At 43.2% G+C, this 18,899-nt stretch overlaps 1 protein-coding gene across 2 annotated transcripts in view; it reads left to right on the top strand.

Moving 5' to 3' along the window:
• Positions 1-18,899, top strand: part of TMEM229B (transmembrane protein 229B) — a 537,771-nt gene that overhangs the window by 66,359 nt on the left and 452,513 nt on the right. For both annotated transcript variants that reach the window (XM_086937158.1, XM_086937159.1), the window contains exon 2: positions 17,792-17,861. The gene's annotated coding sequence lies outside the window, so the exon portion shown is untranslated. The remainder of the gene's footprint in view (positions 1-17,791; positions 17,862-18,899) is intronic.

The raw sequence follows: 18,899 nt of genomic DNA, 5'->3' as shown, positions 1-18,899 counted from the left end.
GCCTCTCCCCCTCGGCGTGCTGCTGGGGGATGGGGAGAGGACCATAATTACTGGCCTGCGGGCGTGGGGCTGCTAGTTTTGCCTGTCTCCCCCTGCCTACATCTCCCCCGCTTCTTCTCCTCCTACTCACCAATTGCTGCTGACTCTGCCGCCTGATGCAGGCAGTGGAAATAGAAAGGGACACTAACGTATGGGCCGCTATAGGGCAAAGAATGCAACAGCAAAGGAAATGTTCTTGATGCCCCCCTCCCCCATCAATCCCCCCAAAATGATCACCTTGGACTGTCCAGCCTATCAGGCAGGATCCTACACAGAGCATGGGAACAGGCTCCTGAGCGATCGGCTTAAGCTACATAAACTGGTGGGCGTATGCCCTTTGTTCCGTTCCTGGCCTAGCACGTAGACCTACCAGACCCTCCACTGGGGCTCATCCAGCTGCTTGTGCGGTCCTACTCCTGTGGCAAGCAGGTTGGACATCACGTGGCTTGATTTTTCTGTTTCTCGCCATCACGGCAAAGATGAGGAAGGACAATGCACATCAGGCCCAATCCTCTCAGACCCACATTGACAGATTCATCACAAGTTCACTGGGGGGCTCACCGGCCTCAGCTCAGTCTTCGGGGACCTGTGTATCTTCCGATGTCGGAGACCTTTCCACGATTCTACAAGCTATTCACACGTCGCTGGCCACAGTTGAAAATAAGATTGCTAGGGTCCATGTCTCCACGGAATTCCCTGAGCACAGCCCGCTAGAAGGAAAACTTCTGATGGATGCATTCTTGATAGTGGGATTCTCCCACACCTACAGCTTCCTCACCATTAATACACCTGACACATTTGCGCCGCTGCACGTCCAATGGGAGGACTGGGTGGGACCCCTGGAGGATGAGGACTGTTTGGACCCCAAAATGGCTCCCTGTTCTATTACAATTTACTCCAGGTTGCGGCTTGTACAGTCATACTGCCTCCCAGCTGTCTGCACAGTGCACTCCCCTACCCTACTCCCACGCGCTTTTGATGTCCTCAAGCCCTAACTGATTTCTATCACATAGTGTGGACATGTCCCCTTATTAGCAATTACGGGGGTGAGGGGATCCAGAACCTGTCGGAGGTGTTGGGGTGGGAGGTAAAACTGTCACCAAAAATTATTCTTTTGGGGATCTTTGAGGAAGTTGGGAGGCACTGGGGACGATTGGGTACTGATTGGAGTTGCCACAGTGGTCGCGAACATTGCCTCCAAGACAAAGTCACCCACCCCACTCACGCTACCTCAATGGCGTCGGAGAACGGACTGGTGTGCGTAGTAGGAGAAGTCAATATATGAGGTTCAGGTCTGTCCTAAAAAACATGGCACGATCTGGAGTAAATGGTGGGACTACTTTGAGCATGACTGTTAATTGTAAATGTTTAAATGTGCGCCCATTGTATATCCTTACTATTATTGTTGTTGATGATTCCATGCTGTGAGGTGTATGCTGAACCTTTCCTACTGTATTAATGGTGGTGGCCAGACAGTTGTGGTATATGTTTCTGTGCATAAAACCAATAACAGTTGTTTATTAAAAAAAGAACTCAAATCATATTCAGGGGTAGAAACCCATGTAAGTCGTAAATCACGAGGGGCTATGCCGGAGAACCACACCTCCAGATAGTCGTGGTGACCACGCCCACCGTGGTCAATGGCGTCTCACTCTGTTCATCTGGCCACCGGGTGTGCTGGGACCGCTTCGGCGAATTCTGAGAATACTGAGGTCTGAGACAGATAACTGTGGCTAAAGAGGAGAGATGGAGCAGTTTTCTTCTTGTCGGTAAAACGCTTCTCTGGTGACCTCGGCTCGATGTGCGGAGTCACGGGTGTAAGCGTGGTGGCGGCGGAGAGGCTTGAATATAAAAGGAAAAAAAAAAAAGTCAAGCAAGGCAACATGTGAGAAGGACCTGCCTTCCAAGAAGCAGGAGGACAGCACGAATCACAGGAAAAAGGCTAAGTCAAAGGCAGGCAGGCTCCGACGTCCGAGTCTGGCAAAAGGCAGCAAATGATTGTCGGGTGACTCAGGCGCTGCAGAGGAGGTCTGGTGCACCGGAGTTCTGAAAACTGAGCATTTCGGAAATGGGGAGAGGCGAGCAGGTGAGGAGAGGCAGGAGAGGAGAGTAGGAGGAGGAGGGGAGGCAACGCTTGCAAAAGAAAAAGTATAAAAGATAAAGAAAAGAAAAAAGGGGAGCACAAAGTGCAGCAACATAAAGGATGGGCTTTGCAGCAGCGGTTGATTTCTGGAAGACCTGAACTTGGGGCTTTGGAGCAGAGAGGCAAGGTGCGGGGAGGAGAAGTTGGCAGTATCTGTAATTAAGTACATTTGATGAAGGAAAGTTTTGGCAGGCAGAATAAGGTTGGTGGGCATTGGAGTGGTTCTGCTGCGGCTGCGTGCCCGCATGCCTTCCCTTCCTTTTACTATTATACTCTCACCTCTTTGATCAGGCTAATATGGGGAGATGCGATAAATTGGGACGGCTGGTATCCAAAGGGGATACTGCCATCGGCCTAAAAGCAAAAGCCCGGTTGGCTATGGCGCAGAACAAGAATCTGGTGGCGGGAGGTGGCAAACCTGGAGCAATGGGGGACCCTCATCAGCAAAATTCCAGCTTTGAGAGCTCGGAGGAGGAGGAGCTAGTGCTAGAAGCAACATCAGAGTCTCCCGGGACACTCATGGTAGCCAGTAGCCCCCCGCAACATCTGAGAGTAGGCCAGGTGATGTTGCAAGTCGGTCAGAGACATCGGCGAAGGGCAAATTTGGCAAAAAGGATGAAGGGGGTAGGAAGGAGTTTCCGCTGTTTGTGAAAAAACCAGTACAGCCTAGCCCCCTGCAGCCCAATCAGCAGCCCAATCTATCTCTATCTCAGAATGCTGCTCCAGATCTTGTTTCTTCCAGTGTGCTCCCGCTGGGTTTAAGCTTGTCAACATCTACATCTCCAGAAAATTCTGTGGTGGGGCCAGCTACTTCACTCAAACAAAATCCGCTAGCTTCACCCTCAACCTCAACCCTAACCTCTCTGCCGTAAGATCTAGAATTGAACCAGCCAAATCCGGCTTCTCCATCTTGCAGTAATTCTGTGTCGCAAGCATCTATTCTGTCTTTAGCTCCGTCAATTCAGGCAAATCAAGCGCAGATCTCAAATGGAAGTAGTCTGACACCTTTCTCGCAACCACAGGCTATACAAAGTCAGCAAGTACTTACCTCTGAGCGCGATTTGGAATTTTTGAATGCTCTCACTGACGATCCAGCAGCTACTGGGAGTACTAAACAGCTGGAAATCAAAACACTGCTCAATCTTATCATCGAAGAGATCAGAGATATGAAGAGATCCCAAGAGAATAAAATTGCATCTCTTCACTCCAGATTAAGTAAAATAGAGGAGGCAGTCACATGTCTTCCGTGTAGAGTACAGGAAGCAGAGTTGAGGATCTCTCAGCTTGAGGATCAAATGTCGGGACAGCTAATTAAAGTGTGTGATGCTAACAAGGATAAACTTCTACTGGAAAATAAACTTGAGGAGTTGGAAAACCACTCTCGGCGATCAAATCTGCGCATTGTGGGTGTGCCAGAGAGGGTGGATGGAGCTCAGGTGCAGCAAAGGGTGGAGTCCTCCATTAAAGAAAAGGTCCTTCCGGAGTTCAGTGGAGATTTGACTATTACGAGGGCCCATAGGGTTCCGTTCCATCCTTTACCAAGCTCAAGTGGTCCACGCACGATTTTAGTTAACTTTTCAGACTATCGGATTAAGGAGAAGGTCCTTACTAGGGCCATACAGTAAAAGCAATTTCCAGTAAACGAAACGTCGAATTGTAGGTTCTTTCCAGATATGTCGGCAGCTGCAGCCCGGAGGCGGAAAGAATTTATTAAATTGCTTTTTCTGTTTAAAGCACAAGGAGCGCAGGCATCTATTGCCCAACAGTCTAAATTACGTGTCCTTGTTAAGGGGAAGTTCCATATGTTTACCAATATAGACGATGCACAGGAGCTCCTCAAGGAAATGTCAGGGCCTCAGTAAGGTGGTAGACAACTGGTTTTTTTTTTCTCTTGAAATGTTTGAATGAATCAAGCAAGTTTTCAAAGGTTGTCATTTTTAGCCAGATTATTTACAAGATATAAATGTACCACAGGGGTGAGGGTTAACCTGGGTGCAGTCACATGGCAGCTCTAAAGGTATTTGGGGAGGTCAAGAGGTGGAGTGTGTGGAGAGGCAGGGGTCTCACCTCTTGGGGGGGAGTTGGGGTGGTAGGAGCAGGGTCAGGGGGGGCTAAAATATTTAGTTGTAAAATGAGCAGTAGCAGGGGTATTTCAACTAAGGAAATCAAGAGTTGGTGGTATACGTATATGGTCAGGTTTGAAAAGAAAGGGAAGAATAATGATTAATAAATGTCATATTTTATCCATCAATGTCAATGGGATATTAAATAAGTCTAAGTATGGGGCATTAATAAGGTGGCTAGTTTCCTCTTCCCCACAGGTTTTATTTTTTCAGGAAACTCATTTGAAAACAAATTTTCCCAAATTATATCTTCCCAGGTATTTCTCTCATGTGTTTTTTGCTTCTGCTGGGCTACCTAAAAGAGGGGTGGCAATATATTTCAGCCGTATTCTTCCTTGGGAATTCGAAAAGATTAGGAGAGTCCTGTTTGGGCGAAGGATCTGGATTGAGGCTAAGTTAAATGGGATGTCTTTAAACTTTATAAACTATTATGGTCCTATAGTAGACGATACTGCCCCATTGCTCAGGATTACTGAACTACTTAGAGGAACCTCAGGAAAAATAGTGATAGGTGGAGATTTCAATTTTATTCAAGATTTGAAGAGGCAAGATGGCCGCCGAGACGCTGTAGAGGAAAGTCACGCCTGACTCTCCTCCTGATGGTGGTGTAATCGGCTCATCTGGTGCTCATCCCTTGGCTTTTTTTCCATCAGCTCCATCAAATTGGAATACTAGATCAAACCGAGGCGACACTGTGATAAAACCGGAGAAATAGACAAGAGAACAGACAGCTGTTGGACGCTGGATGCTGAATGCGATGCTTGGAGTGTCTATTCTTTGGCCTGTACGAGCAGAATATTTAACTCAGCTAAAGGAAAGGACCCTATCCAAGATTATTTCCTTCTTTGCAGCACGGACTGTGTGGTCTGGGCAGATTCATTGGGAGAAGCTATCGAGGGTAATGGCTCCTAAGCTCCTGCGGTCTCCCAAGAAAACTCGTGATTGAGATGGATGGGGCAATGATGAAGAGGAAGCGCCCACAGATGATTCCGGCGCTCCAGCCTCTAACCTGAGAGGTAAAGCGAGATCAAAAGCGCAACAGAGACGAGAGGCTGCGAAGGAGAGCAAAATGCGGAAGATCTGAGAAAAGGAAACGGAGAAGAAAAGGATGACGGCTTCACTTAAAAAAAGCAACGAGGCGCAGACTTTTGCTGACGAGGTGGTAGGGAGAGAGACATCGCTTCGACAAACTACAATAGTGGAAACATTCTCACCTTTACCGAGTGTCCAGCCAGCTCCGCATCGGGTGTTCACGGTTCCGACATTGGCATCCTTGTGCGGAGAGAAACAGCCTAACACCCTCACGGAAGTGACTGAAGCAACTGAGGGAGTGAACCGCTTGGTGGAGCCCGTTAGTCGTAGTGAAGTTACAGAGCCCTCGAGATCACCAGGGCTTTCTACGGACATGGTAGGGGGCGGGGCTGAGCAATTAAAGGCAAAAGAAATTACAAAAGAAACTACAGTTAAAGAGACAGAGACACCCCATGAATTACATAGAGCCTGTGCTGATACAGACGCGACTGATTAGAATGGGCAATTTAATGTAATATCAGCGCCAGAATTTCTTCAAGAGAACGTAGATGATGAAGAGGCAGCCCTCGACCCAGTGAAATCAGGGGTCAAGAATTCTGTAAACGCAAACGCAAATGTAACCCATAAAATTGGCAAAAAAACACCAATTGTCTTAGGGTCTAATTTGGCTTCCCCCAGCGAGGATGTCTTTTTCACAGGCAATGATGAGGCAGATGACGAGGGTGAGAGTGAGAACAGCAGCTCGGACTTGGAGCCAGACTCAGACTCAGATTTGGAAACGTCAGTAGGCTCTGCAGTGGGCACTGATTCAGAAATTGATAATGAGTCAGAATCGGACAGCTCTTTGGATAGCGACACGGAGCCTATCGATTTGGAGCAGGAGACAGTTCAAAAGGCCCTAAAAGCGAGACAAAAGACCGCTGCCATAGAGATGAATAAACCAGTACTGAACAGCAGACCCAAATGTAAGAGTAAAGCTAAAAATAACTCTAGACGAAAGAACTTGGCCAGAGCATCTCGGGGAGCTTCAGCGAAATCAGTTGCAAAGAAACTTGATTGGGATAATACACTGGAAAATCATGCACTGTCTACGGGGGGGGCCTGAGAACATAGATAAGGGTATCCACGATGCTAACTCTCAGGGGCCTGAGGGGGGTGCCTCTAACTTTGAAGTCCTGTTTTATACTTTAAAGCAAATACAGGGTGAGGCTCGTGCTGAGAGTCAAAGAGCAAGCAGAAGAGCCAGACATGCAAATAAAAAAATTCAAACTTCTTTGCATAAACTCAATAAAATGTACGAAGAAATGGTTGGGAGAGTATCTGAGGTGGAGGACAGAGCGGGAAAATTGGAGGACGATTTCATCAAACTGCAGGACGCTAGGAGAGATCAGGATAAGACAACAGCGGACATGCTCTGGAAACTGGAGGATTTCGAAAACAGACAAAGGCGTAATAACGTCAGACTACTTGGGGTTCAGGAAGGAAAGGAGGGGGGGGGCGTACGGGGATTTGTTGTTGAGTTATTAAAGGGTGCTTTTCCAGAGATGGCTTCATGGGATTGGGAGCACGAGGTACAACGGGCACAGCGGTTCCCGATGACACGGAAGGAGACACAGGGTAAGCCCCGCGCAATATTATTCTATGTAGGGAACTTTTTACTACGTGAAGAGATAATCAGCAAGGAAAAATCCCAAGCAAAGTGTACCTATAAGGATGTTGTTTTCTTTGCCCGTCCTGACTTCTGCCACGCCACCGTGGAAAGGCGATGGCGGATGAGACAGATGATCACTCCCTTTCAGAACATTGGTTGTGAGGCTTACCTTATGTTTCCAGCACGATTGAAGATTGGTCTAAATGGAAACTTTAAGATCTTCTATTCTGAAATTATGGCGCAAGAGTACCTCAGTTTTTTGCGTGAAACTAGAGGTCAACATAAGGCACAACATAAGGACCTTGTGGAGCATGACGCCCAAGCAGTTGCTATTAGAGACATTTCCCGTAAGAAGTAGTAAAAAAGAGAGAGATTAATAACACTATGCAGTAGGAGAAACCTATTGCCTGTTTAAATATTTGGCTTATGAGTTAAGATTGTATATTTTTTCTTTGGGTCGGGAGAGGGGTAGGTGTGTATTGGTGTGTATTGGTGTACTGGTGGGTGTCATTAGTTCTAAGTGATAACGGGGGCAGATGGGTTTCAATATTATCTTGGGGGGAGCACCATGAGTGGAATTTATGGTTTAAGAGAATCAGGGGAGGGAGGGCGTGACATCCTGTAGGCATCGTCGGTCAGACATAGGTCCATTGGACCTATTTGCCTGTAGGGGGGGTGGGTCTCTGTGGGAGGGTTTTCTGGGGTGGGGGAGGGGGGGAGCAGGGGCAGGGCACATGGGCATTGGAATTTGTCTGGATTATGAAGAACTTGATCTAGAATGGAAGCACGAGTATGGGTATCGAGCTGAATGGATTGAGAGTATTAAAATGGGAATCTGTGAAATAGAAGTAGCGAAGAACAAGCTTGGAAGATTGGTAATTAGTAGTGGGCAGTCAGCCGGTAGTCCCTTAAAAACTAGATATGTCTCTTAGATTTGTAACGTGGAACGTATGTGGCTTAAACGACGTTCAAAAAAGACAAAAGATAGGAGTCCGATTGCGGCAGATGAATGTAGACTATGTATTCCTGCAAGAGACGCATATAATGAGTACCCAGGAGTTCTGACTTAATCAGTTAGGGTTCCATTTAATAGCAAGGTCTAAGCAAGGGACGAAAAACAGAGGGGTAGCTATTCTCTCAAGTAATAAAAATGTGGTAATCGGAAAAAAACTAGAAGATCAATGGGGTAGATGGGCTATGGTTGAGATCTTAATAGAGGGAGTATGGACAACTTTGGTGGCAGTCTACGGCTCAACCCAGGATGATCCAGAAATTTTACAGTTTTTAGATGCCGAGTTAGCAGGTTGGCCTCCTCAGGTTGTTATAGGTGGTGACTTAAACATTAATGGGGCGGAGGGGCTGGGGGTAGGTCTGACTAGAAGCTATAAAGGCAGGAAGAAAAGAGTACATAAAGCTTTGGTTGATCTTTTAGAGAATAATATTCTGCAAGACGTCTGAGGTAGAATTAGATCGGATCAAACAGGCTTTACATATTACTCCGCACCACATCGTATATGTGTCCGATTAGATTATTTCTTGATATCTAAAGACTTAATGACCAGAGTAGAAATTGATAGGCTTCCACGAATCTTCAGTGACCACAACCCCCTAATATTAACAATGAAGCTAGAAGGGAGAGCAAGATTAAGTAGGGTTTGGACATTTGAAAGAGGGCTCCTCTTGGATAATAACTATATACAGCACATGTCCAAATGGATCAGCGAGTTCTTTGAGAATAATAGGGGGAGTGCTCCGGTAAGAGTTATATGGGACGCCTTTAAGGCCGGTGCCCGTGGAGAGACATGCAGCTTTGGCGCATATAAACGGAAAGTAGAACGACTTAGGGATAGTGCCATAGAGAGGGCCGTCTTAGAGGCAGAGGAACAGCTTAATAAGTGAGTAATAATGGGTGAACCGATAGAACAATCAATCATAGAATTAATGAAAGTAAAAAGTGAAGCTGAGGATGACTTGGCTAACAAGGCAGCCCAATATTACACTATTAGAAGGGAGAGATGCTACAAGTTTAGCGAAAAAGTTGGACATGTTCTTGCCATGGGCACTAGGCAGATAGCGGCAGCTGGGACTGTCAGGGAGATTAGGGATGAAAATGGAAGGCTACACTCAGACTCTGAGGAAATTAGGGAAGTGTTTAGGAAATTTTATCAGACACTATATGATGACCAATACCCCAGTAATGCTGAAGAGATAAGTGAATATCTTCAGAATATCCCGGCTGAGAGGGTTTCTACTGAAGACGCAGAAGGATTAGAGAAGCTGCTGGATTATACTGAAATCAAAGAGGCTATGGTCAATCTCCCTTCAGGTAAGGCCGCTGGCCCGGATCAGCTCCCTCTAGAGTTTTATAAAACCTTCTGGGGGAGTCTAGGGCAGGATTTGAGTAGAACGATTCAAGCTGCTCAGACGGGGGAGTCTATCCCAAAATATTGGGGGGGTGCAGATATTGTTTTAATATTAAAAAAAGGGAAGCCGGCGATTGAGCCAGGGTCCTACAGACCAATTACGTTGATGAACAATGATACAAAAATATATTCGAAAGCCCTTGCAACGAGATTCGCAGGAGTAATAGGTGCCCTAGTCAGTAGTAACCAACACGGTTTTATTCCCGGAAGAGGGACGACACACCACACCCGGAAAGTTATAACCATGTTTGATGCCACCGAGGTCACAGGAGATCCGATGGCAGTAATGCTGTTAGATGCTGAAAAGGCGTTTGATCGGGTCTCCTGGGACTATCTGTGGCACACCCTAATAAGAGCTGGGGGGTTTCGTGAAAGCTCTACAGACTCTGTATAGGGAACCGGTTGCGGCCTTAAGAGTAAACGGGGGCATCACTGGACAATTTCAGATTAAGAGAGGTACACGGCAGGGGTGCCCATGCTCCCCGCTGTTATTTGCCATGTACATGGATCCACTAATCCGCAGGATAGAGTTATGTGCAGATATCACCCCGTTAAATACATTATTGGGCCCCTGTAAGATACTTGCTTACGCTGACGATGTGGCGGTGATAACACCAAACCCCACGGAGGCGACCGAGCTGGTAGAGGCAGAGGCTCGCAGATTTGGGCAAGTTTCGGGCTATGCCTTGAATACTTCAAAGACTCAGATCATCAAAAACTCAATGACTTTCTGTGATGATAATCGAGTGGTTCAGGCAGGGATGTATTTAGGAATCAATATCTCAGCTGATCTCGACGCCTTGGTGGAAAAAAATATCGTCCCAATAATAGATACAGTAAAGAAAGATCTGGATCGATATGAGAATCTTCACTTGTCACTAGTAGGACGAGTCAATATTATCTGCCGAAATTTTTGTACATTTTTAGGGCAATCCCACTCTTAGTTGACAATAAGTGGTTTAAAATTTGTGAACAGATGGTTAACCGTTTTATTTGGGCAAAAGGTAAGACGCGGAGGGCATTGAGATTTATGTCGCTCCCGCGGGAAAGAGGAGGCTGGTCACTACCGGATTTAAAGCTCTATTATTGGGCAGCAGCATTGCAAGGTATGGTGGGCTTGATTGGAGGTGCTGAAGTGGAAGGTTGGGACAAGTTTGGTTCGCTCGCTATTTATGGTTTGGTTCTGGGTACAAATACTGAAAATGTATTTCTGAGATTCACGGAGGAAAGTTACTTCAAAAGAACACGATTTAAGACAGTAATGGCTGCATATAATATATGGAAAGGGTTTGTTAAAAAGGTGGGAATTGGGAAGTATAATGCATATACTAGATTAAAAGATAACCCTTCCTTACCTAGTGAGGTTTTCTCAGGAGCTGTCTTTCAAGAATGGGAGAGGCGGGGGATAAGAAAGTTTGGAGATATGTTGGGCGGTTATGGAATATTACAATTTACGGAATTGCAAAATAGGCATGCTTTGGATACAAAACACTTCTTTAAATACCTTCAAATAAGAAGCTGTATATCAAATAAACAAGGGGGCACATTGGGGTTCGAAAGAAATATGGTGATGGACCTTATAGAAGGTGGCTTTGATTGCACTATTAAGAGGTTTTATTTAGAGATGACAAAACTAAAGAAAGATGATCTAGAGAAATGGATAGATAAGTGGTCTATTGGTTTAGATATAGGCAGGGATATCTTTACTGAGTCATTAGAAATGGGGAGTAAAATGCTGTGTTCATCGTCCCTTCAGGCCCAACACTATAAGATATTATACCATCTATATTATACACCCGCGAAGATTGCCCAGTGGGGGGGCATATCTGGTACTACTTGTTTTAGATGTGGCAGCACAGATGCTGATCTGATACATATTTTTTCAGTTTGTCCCCATCTGGACAAGACGAAACAGGATATTGTGAATTTTTTCCAGAATGCACTGTCAACAACAATAGAGTTAACCCCAGCTATTATGTTATTGGGGGTTAGTGTTGACGTGCAGCTGAGTTGTAGAAATTTTATTTTTGTAGCAATGACGATCCTGATATTGTTAGTGGCTTCTGCTTGGCTTGATCCTAACCCTCCATCATACCATCAATGGCTAGGCAAAATACTATCAATACAAAAACTGGAAACAGCCATATATGCTAGAAAGGGAAAAAAGGGTAAGAAACTGGGTATGCAAATTTGGGGTCCTTTTATTCGATGGAAGTTAGGTACTGACTGTTAAAAGACCAAGAACTTGTCTAGATGAATATTGGAATATGTATGTATGACTCTGTGTTCTATTGTTTTGTAATTTATTGTGCCCTGCTCATGTTATAAAGAAAATGGGGGAAAAAATTTTCAATAAAAATTTTTTTAAAAAAAAGATTTGAAGAAAAATACTTCAAATAAAAATAAAAAAGAGTTGAAACCCCAAACGAAGAAAGTCCTAGAAGCCCGAAAACAGGAGCATTTATTAGTAGATCAGTGGCGGTTCTGTAATCCTTCTGCGGTCGAATTCACATGTTACTCTAATCAATTCCACACGGCCTCGCAGATTGATTTTTTCCCTCAGTTCACGGTCCCTAAGGGTCTTAGACACCTCTATAGGGATCAATCCCTTCTCTGATCATTCTTCAGTTGCAGTTGAGTTTGAGATCGAAGGGGGAGCGAAGGCCCAATCCAGGTGGCAGATGGATCGGCTACTCCTCCAAGACTCTATCTGGGTGGCATCGACTAAAGAATGGATACAGGAGTTTTTTAATCTGAATGAGGGTACTGCACAAATCTTTTCAGTTTGGGGAGGTTTCAAGGCAGCCATCAGAGGTCGTATAATAGCACGTTCGGCTGCGCAGATGAAAGAGAGGCGCGATAAGATCAATAGACTTCAGTTGGACGTGTCTAATGCTTTAATTTCTAGAGGTTCTCTACCTCAGGAGGGGAAGATGCTGTGTTGCAATTGGAAAGGGATAAAGCTGCCTTAAAAGAGTTTTTTGCAATGGAAGAAATCAATAGCTCAAGAATGTACCAGCAAAAAGTATATGAGGAGAGTTAAATGCTGGGGAAAATGTTAGCAGGGCAAACAAAAACCAAACAGGAGAAAGCCATAAGTATGGAGATTATTGATCCAAAAACACAAAATGTAGTTAGAGATAAGGATGAAATAGCCCGGGTGTTTTTGGAACACTAGTCTCAGTTATATTCAACGACATATGAGGTAGGGACAGATCTTATTCACAGATATTTTGATGAAGTCCATCTCCCTGCGGTACCTACCCGTTTGTCGGACAAACTTGAGTGAGAAATCTTAGATTTAGAAATTCAGGAAACAGTAAAATTAATTGGCCGGGGCAAAAGCATGTGGAGCCGATGGGCTCCCAATTTAATTTTATAAATTTTTTTGAAAAAGAATTGACTCCCTTCTTGGCTAAGCTATTTAATGCTGTTAGATTGGGAGAACAGGTTCCCTTGAGCTTCAATGAGTCCTTCATAGTTAGTTTTGTCAAGAAGGGGAAGGATGAGAAAGACGTCAATTCATACAGGCCAATCAGCCTTCTCAATGCTGATTTTAAAATTTTAATGAAAATATGGGCCCGCGCTTCTCTCCGGTTGCCCAGGCATTAATTCACTCTGACCAGTCTGGATTTGTCCAGGGAAGATCTATGGCCTCAAACACCGGGTTTTTAATATAGGCGTTAGACTATGTATCTAATAATAAAATTCCAACCTTAATTTCAATGGTCGACGCCGAAAAGGCTTTCGACCTGGTGACTTGGGATGCTCTATGTATTGGTTTGTTAAAGTTTGTTTTCTCTGAAAGAATAATTAATATGTTGAAAAACATCTACCATAATGCACAAGCAAGGGTGTTGGTCAACGCTAATTCGATAGGAACAGTGAATATTAATAGAGGTACCAGGCAAGGGAGCCCGATGTCCCTGATCTTGTTCACTTTTTTTATCGGGCCACTAGCAACAAGAATACGTTGGAATTCCGATATTAAGCCACCCATAACAGGAATGGCTAAAATTAAACTATTCGCCGATGATATTATTTTATATTTACATCCTGATAGATTAAATCTGGATCAAGCATTAGGCGAATTTAGCAGGTTTGAATTGATTGGTGGTTATAAGATTAATCAGAATAAAACAGAGGTGTTGATAATGAATTCAGACTGTAATTTTCTACCTGCAAATTTAATACCACAAGCCTTAAAAAAAGAACCAATCCGATACCTGGGTATTTTTGTCTCCAACCAGTTCGATCAATTATTTAGCTTGAATTAATTGACAACGTTGAAAAAATTAAAATCTTGTTGGAAAATTGACTTTATTGTCATTGACCTTGATTGGCCGCGTGGCCCTGGTAAAAATGTTGATTCTTTCTTTATTGATTCTTCTTTTTTCAAACGTACCGCTAAGGATTAATTCCCATTATTTTAGAGAGATCGAATCCATGATCAGGGGTTTTGTTTGGAACAAAAAAGTTTCTAGGGTGAAATTGAGTATACTTTAGTTGGAAACCACACAAGGGGGCCTAGGTTTACCAAATATACATACGTATTATATGGCAGCGATAATGGACCTCACGGCACGTTTATTGAAGTCCAGTGGACTGGTTGACATGTTTTTCTACAAGAAAATGATTCAGGAAGGAGGTTTTCAAGTTCCGATTTTTTTTAAAACAGCTAAATTACCAAAAAAGACCAGATATAAGACTATTTGGGATTTTGTTTATAGACTGCAATTTTTATTCAAGCAGGAAGGGGGTGGTGGGCTTCATTACCTAAAATTGGAGGAGTGCAGGAGTATGGGGCTACAAATTCATTCGAATAAGCTCCAAAAGTGGAAGGGCTCAGGCTTTGGCGAGCTAGCTTCCTTCTTTATAGCACAGAAATCTCTTACTTGGCAGGAGACCAAGGTTAGGTCTGATAATAAATTAAAATCGGGATTTCTTGAATTACTTCAGATTACTAATTTTATAAAGAAATATAATTTATCGCCAGTTATAACATCTTTGACTACCGCTTTGTATAAAACAAAATTAACGGGAATAGGTAACTGGTATAAGTTTCTGAGAAAGGGTGTAGATTCCCCCCCTAGTTGATGAAATCCTGGTCAAAATATCTCAGGAAACCAACTGCTCCTTTTCAAGACAGGAATGGGAACGCATCACCCAGTTGGGAGGCAAGGCTCTCCGAGGGGCCAATTTCAAGACAATGTCCTTCTTCTCATGTTGGTTGGCATATCTAACTCCCAAAGCTTTGAATAAACTTTTTCCGGAGGTAGAAAATAGATGTTTTAGATGTCTGCTCCAGGAGGGGGAAATTGGCTTCATACTTTTTACACATGTTCTAAATTGGTCATCTTTTGGACCCAAATGTTCTCCTCAATAAGTCAGGATAATAATAAGGTAATTGAACTTGAAGCTGAGATCGCTATTTTTGGTATTTCAACAAAGAGAAGTGATCTGTCTAGGGCAGAAAAATTTTATATGGCAATTTGCACTTTGGTGGCCCGCTCCCTAATACTTCAAAATTGGAGATCCAAGGAGGTACCATCCAATTTTAAAATGAGACGGGCTAAAAATTTTGAAGAGGCCTATGCCAAAAGAGTGGGATCCACGAGCAAATTTATAAAAAATTGGAAGTATTTTAATAGTAGTGAGTTCTCCACCTCCAGGTAGTATTTTAATAATAATATGTCAAAATCGAACTATAGGTTTGGTAGGGTAATAATTTTGGTTACCTTTGTATATGCGTACTTTGCACTCTCTATTTCTTCACAGTACTGTGGTATACTATGCACTCAAAGCACTTTAGCACAAGACACTTTATGAATATTACTAGTTCAGGCCAGATAAGTTAACACCCTTTTTGGGTCCGACCCTTACACAAGTAGCTCTGGACAGATTATAATGGGTTGAAATAGGTGTACTGGAGTATTGTGACTGTGGTATATTTCAGCACTTAGGCACTTTAGCACTTTATGAGTACTAGCAGTCTAGGCCAGACATGTTAACATCTTTTTTATGCTGGGATCCTGTACTAGTAGTTCGGGCCAGATTATAATGATTCGAATTATGCCCATTTGAGTACCGTGATTGTGAATTTGTGTTAGGGAATAGAATGCACTTTGCACTTTTTAGGAGATCTATTTTTCTGCTTTGTATAAAACGTGTAAAGTCATGATTATTTCTGAATGCGATGACGTTATGATGAACTGTTGGTTTTTACTCGACTTTGCTCAAAGTTGTCAAAAAACCCTTGTAATGGTATTTGTTCTCGATATAAATGTTTTGTAATGCCCTTTGCTTTGCTCAATAAAAAATATATTAAAAAAAAAGTCATAAATCACTTCTAGGTGCAATGTGACCATTGGTGCAATGCCAAGGGCATGGAAGACTTTAGATGCACAGTACAGTTAGGAACAAAACACAAATTTTGGTGTATATTAAGGTACAAAAAGACACTTGGTGCAAAGTCAGCAGTATGATATCACATTCAGTTGCAATATCAAGCAATATCATATAAGAAAAAATGTAGCAGTAAGCTTCTACAGCAAGTGAAAATGTGTGCACTATGACATCACTTTTGGTTGAGAATACATTAAAACGAAAATTCATCATAAGTGTGGAAAGACTTTAGGTGCCCAAATCACACCTAGATGTAAAACCGGCAAGCAGCAATGTGTTATGATAGGAGTAAAATCACGTATGAGTGCAAAATCACATCATTGAATATTGAGACGGAAATATTCAATGGTCCTGATCCCAAATGTGGACACTTTATTCAAGCGAGGGCTGAAAGGCTGACCCCCAAGGGCATAGATGCATCAAGCTAAAAACCAATCGCAAACAGGCAGATTTTCAGAATCTGCCCCTTTGCGACCTGTATTTTTGCATTTGGGATGCATCATCCCAAATGCAAAAATCGCAATTTAAGAAATCGTAAAATTGCGATTACTTAAATTGCGATTGCATTTAAGGAATCTCAAATTGAGATTTCTTAAATGCAATGCATTAAAGTAAAGAAAATAGCGATTTCGCTAATATGGGGAGCAAATTACCATGAAGTTGAACTTCATGGTAATTTGCAAAAACTTTGAAAAATGCACTAAAGTGCAGATTTCAAAGTTCCATTGTACACACAAACATGCCCTTAGGGCATGTGTGTGTGCAAGATGTACCCATATGCAGATTTCAGGGGTGCAACAGGGTCCTTTTGACACCCTGGCACCCTTGAAATTGCAATCTCAATTTGCGATTCTCTAATTGAGAATCCCAAATTGAGAATGTCTTCCCATTCATTCCTATGGGCCTCTAGGCCCATAGGAATGAATGGGGAGGTATTCCTTAATGGCGACTCGCAATTTGCGAGTCGCAATTAAGGAATGTTAAGAAATCGCTATTTTTTAAGCGAGTTCTTCATGCATTGCCTTTTGCTATTCCTTATTAGCGAATCCTTATTTTTCGCTAATAAGGAATCGCAGAATGGATGCTTGATGAATCTATAGGCAAGTCCTTTGTGTGTATGTTTTGGCTTTGAAGATTCGAATTCGCAGACAGACAAAGCTGTTTACAGGTGCGTAGCTTGCTCAGTATGATTGGGGTGAGGGGGGGAGGGGCGAGCTTTAGACTTTCTCAACAATCACGCTGGGCCATCTTGTTAAAATACATTATATGAGAAGCAGGACATGAGGGGGGCTGAAGGGGCATTGAAAAGAAAGAGGAGGGTGGATTGTTACGGATACTTAAAACGCAATAGTTTTCAAACTAATCAATATTTTCTAAGACCTTCAAAACATAGGAGAGAGTGTGTGTGTTTTTGCGAGTGTGGGTATGTAAAAATTCCAGGTAAAATTCGACAGACACGTCACATTACCCGACCGAAAGCACTTGTACCCAAATATTTACTGCAGAATATATTTTTTACCCCAAACACCCCCCTGAAGCTATGCATCTGGCCCTTGATATCCAGATTTAAAATCACATATTAGTAGAAATCAATTCTCGGTGAAAAGGAGAAAGCTTGCCTGAATGGAGGAAAGGAGAGGAAGCTTAGGACTGTGAAGGTTTAAAAACAGTTCTGTGAGCAAGCATACTATGTACTCGGGGCCGAACTTCTTTGAGGTACAAATATCAGTGCCCTAAGAGTGCTCATCTCCTGGCTAGCTGTGAACCAGGAGAGGTGGATTGTATGTACGGTTATAAACTGGAGCATTACAATGTGGCCACTTTGAAAAAAGGTAATTAGTCCAGTATAGATAGCTGAAAACAAAGATTCAGTTACTTCCTTTGGCACCAAAGTGTTTTTGGACTTTTGCACTTGCTGTTGATTGGATTGTACTACTGCTGTCATTGCAAACATGCTGTCATTCTGTTTTTCTAGACAAGGCAATCCAGAACCAGCCGGTGGGAGAACTCAGGAGCACAGAAAAGGTGGAAGACCAGAAATCCAGGTAACACATTTTATGTGATATTGTCTGGATAGTGCTTCTTCCATAACTACAGTCATTTGTGGTGTCCCATTCCAAACACATAACCCAGAGGGAGTTACACTACACTACAGCATAATCCAGCTGCTGGCATGAGAGTGACTGTTGCTCAACACTGAACTTTTGGCCATATTTATTTTGGCTTTTATGTAGGCAAAAGATGGTTATTCAGCTTCATGTATCCACAGGTAGCAGGTCCAGGATGGGTGGAACCAGTACAAGGAAGAGGTCGATGCCAGGAAAAGGCATAGATGGTTATTATGCTTGCAACCAAAGCAGTAGACCAAAACTTCGACCACAGTGTAGAGAAATCATTAGCATTTTAAGGTCTGCCCTAGAGGCAGCTTTAGCCAGTTAAGCAGTTTGTTCAACTGTCATTCACGGTTCGCTTCTGCCCACCACATCAGACACCATGGGGCAACCGGGCAACTCAATCTACATAGTGGCTCTCTCATTGACACTGTGAGTGATGGTAGTTTGCTTTATCACGTGTATCTAAAACCAATTTCACGTCAGTGCCAACTGGCTGCTGAGTCAGTACTTTGCCGATGTGCTTTTTTTCCCATTCTTTAGCCCTTTTTAAAACTATTTTTTATTAGCCTATGTCTTCGGGTTACAGCAATGCATAGCCAATAGCACATTTGCTTTGTGCCAGTAACAATCCTATTTTCTTGCTAAGTACATTAAAACTTAAAATCGTTCCCACACCGGGTATCTAGGTGAAGTCTGTACTGTTATGTACTCTTCTTTTAAAATAAAAGATAATGGATATGTTTTTATTTAAAAATGTTATTGCAAATGTGCCCGTCATTTTTAGGCAGCAACATCTTCTCTTTCTCTTTTGTATTTTTGTCTTATGCTTGAAAATGCACTTTTTAAAAATGTGACCATCCCACCAATATGCCAAAGTCAAACTTCTTAGGAAACAAAAAGGGTCTTGGCTCCTGAACTCAGCAAGGCTGAGCCAATATAAACTTAACAAAACAACACACTAGCCAGTGC

The sequence above is a fragment of the Lissotriton vulgaris genome, chromosome 9, assembly GCF_964263255.1.
Source record: "Lissotriton vulgaris chromosome 9, aLisVul1.2, whole genome shotgun sequence".
Classification (NCBI taxonomy): domain Eukaryota; kingdom Metazoa; phylum Chordata; class Amphibia; order Caudata; family Salamandridae; genus Lissotriton; species Lissotriton vulgaris.
Note: the sequence above shows the minus strand (reverse complement) of the source record. Positions and strands in the feature narration are given on the sequence as shown.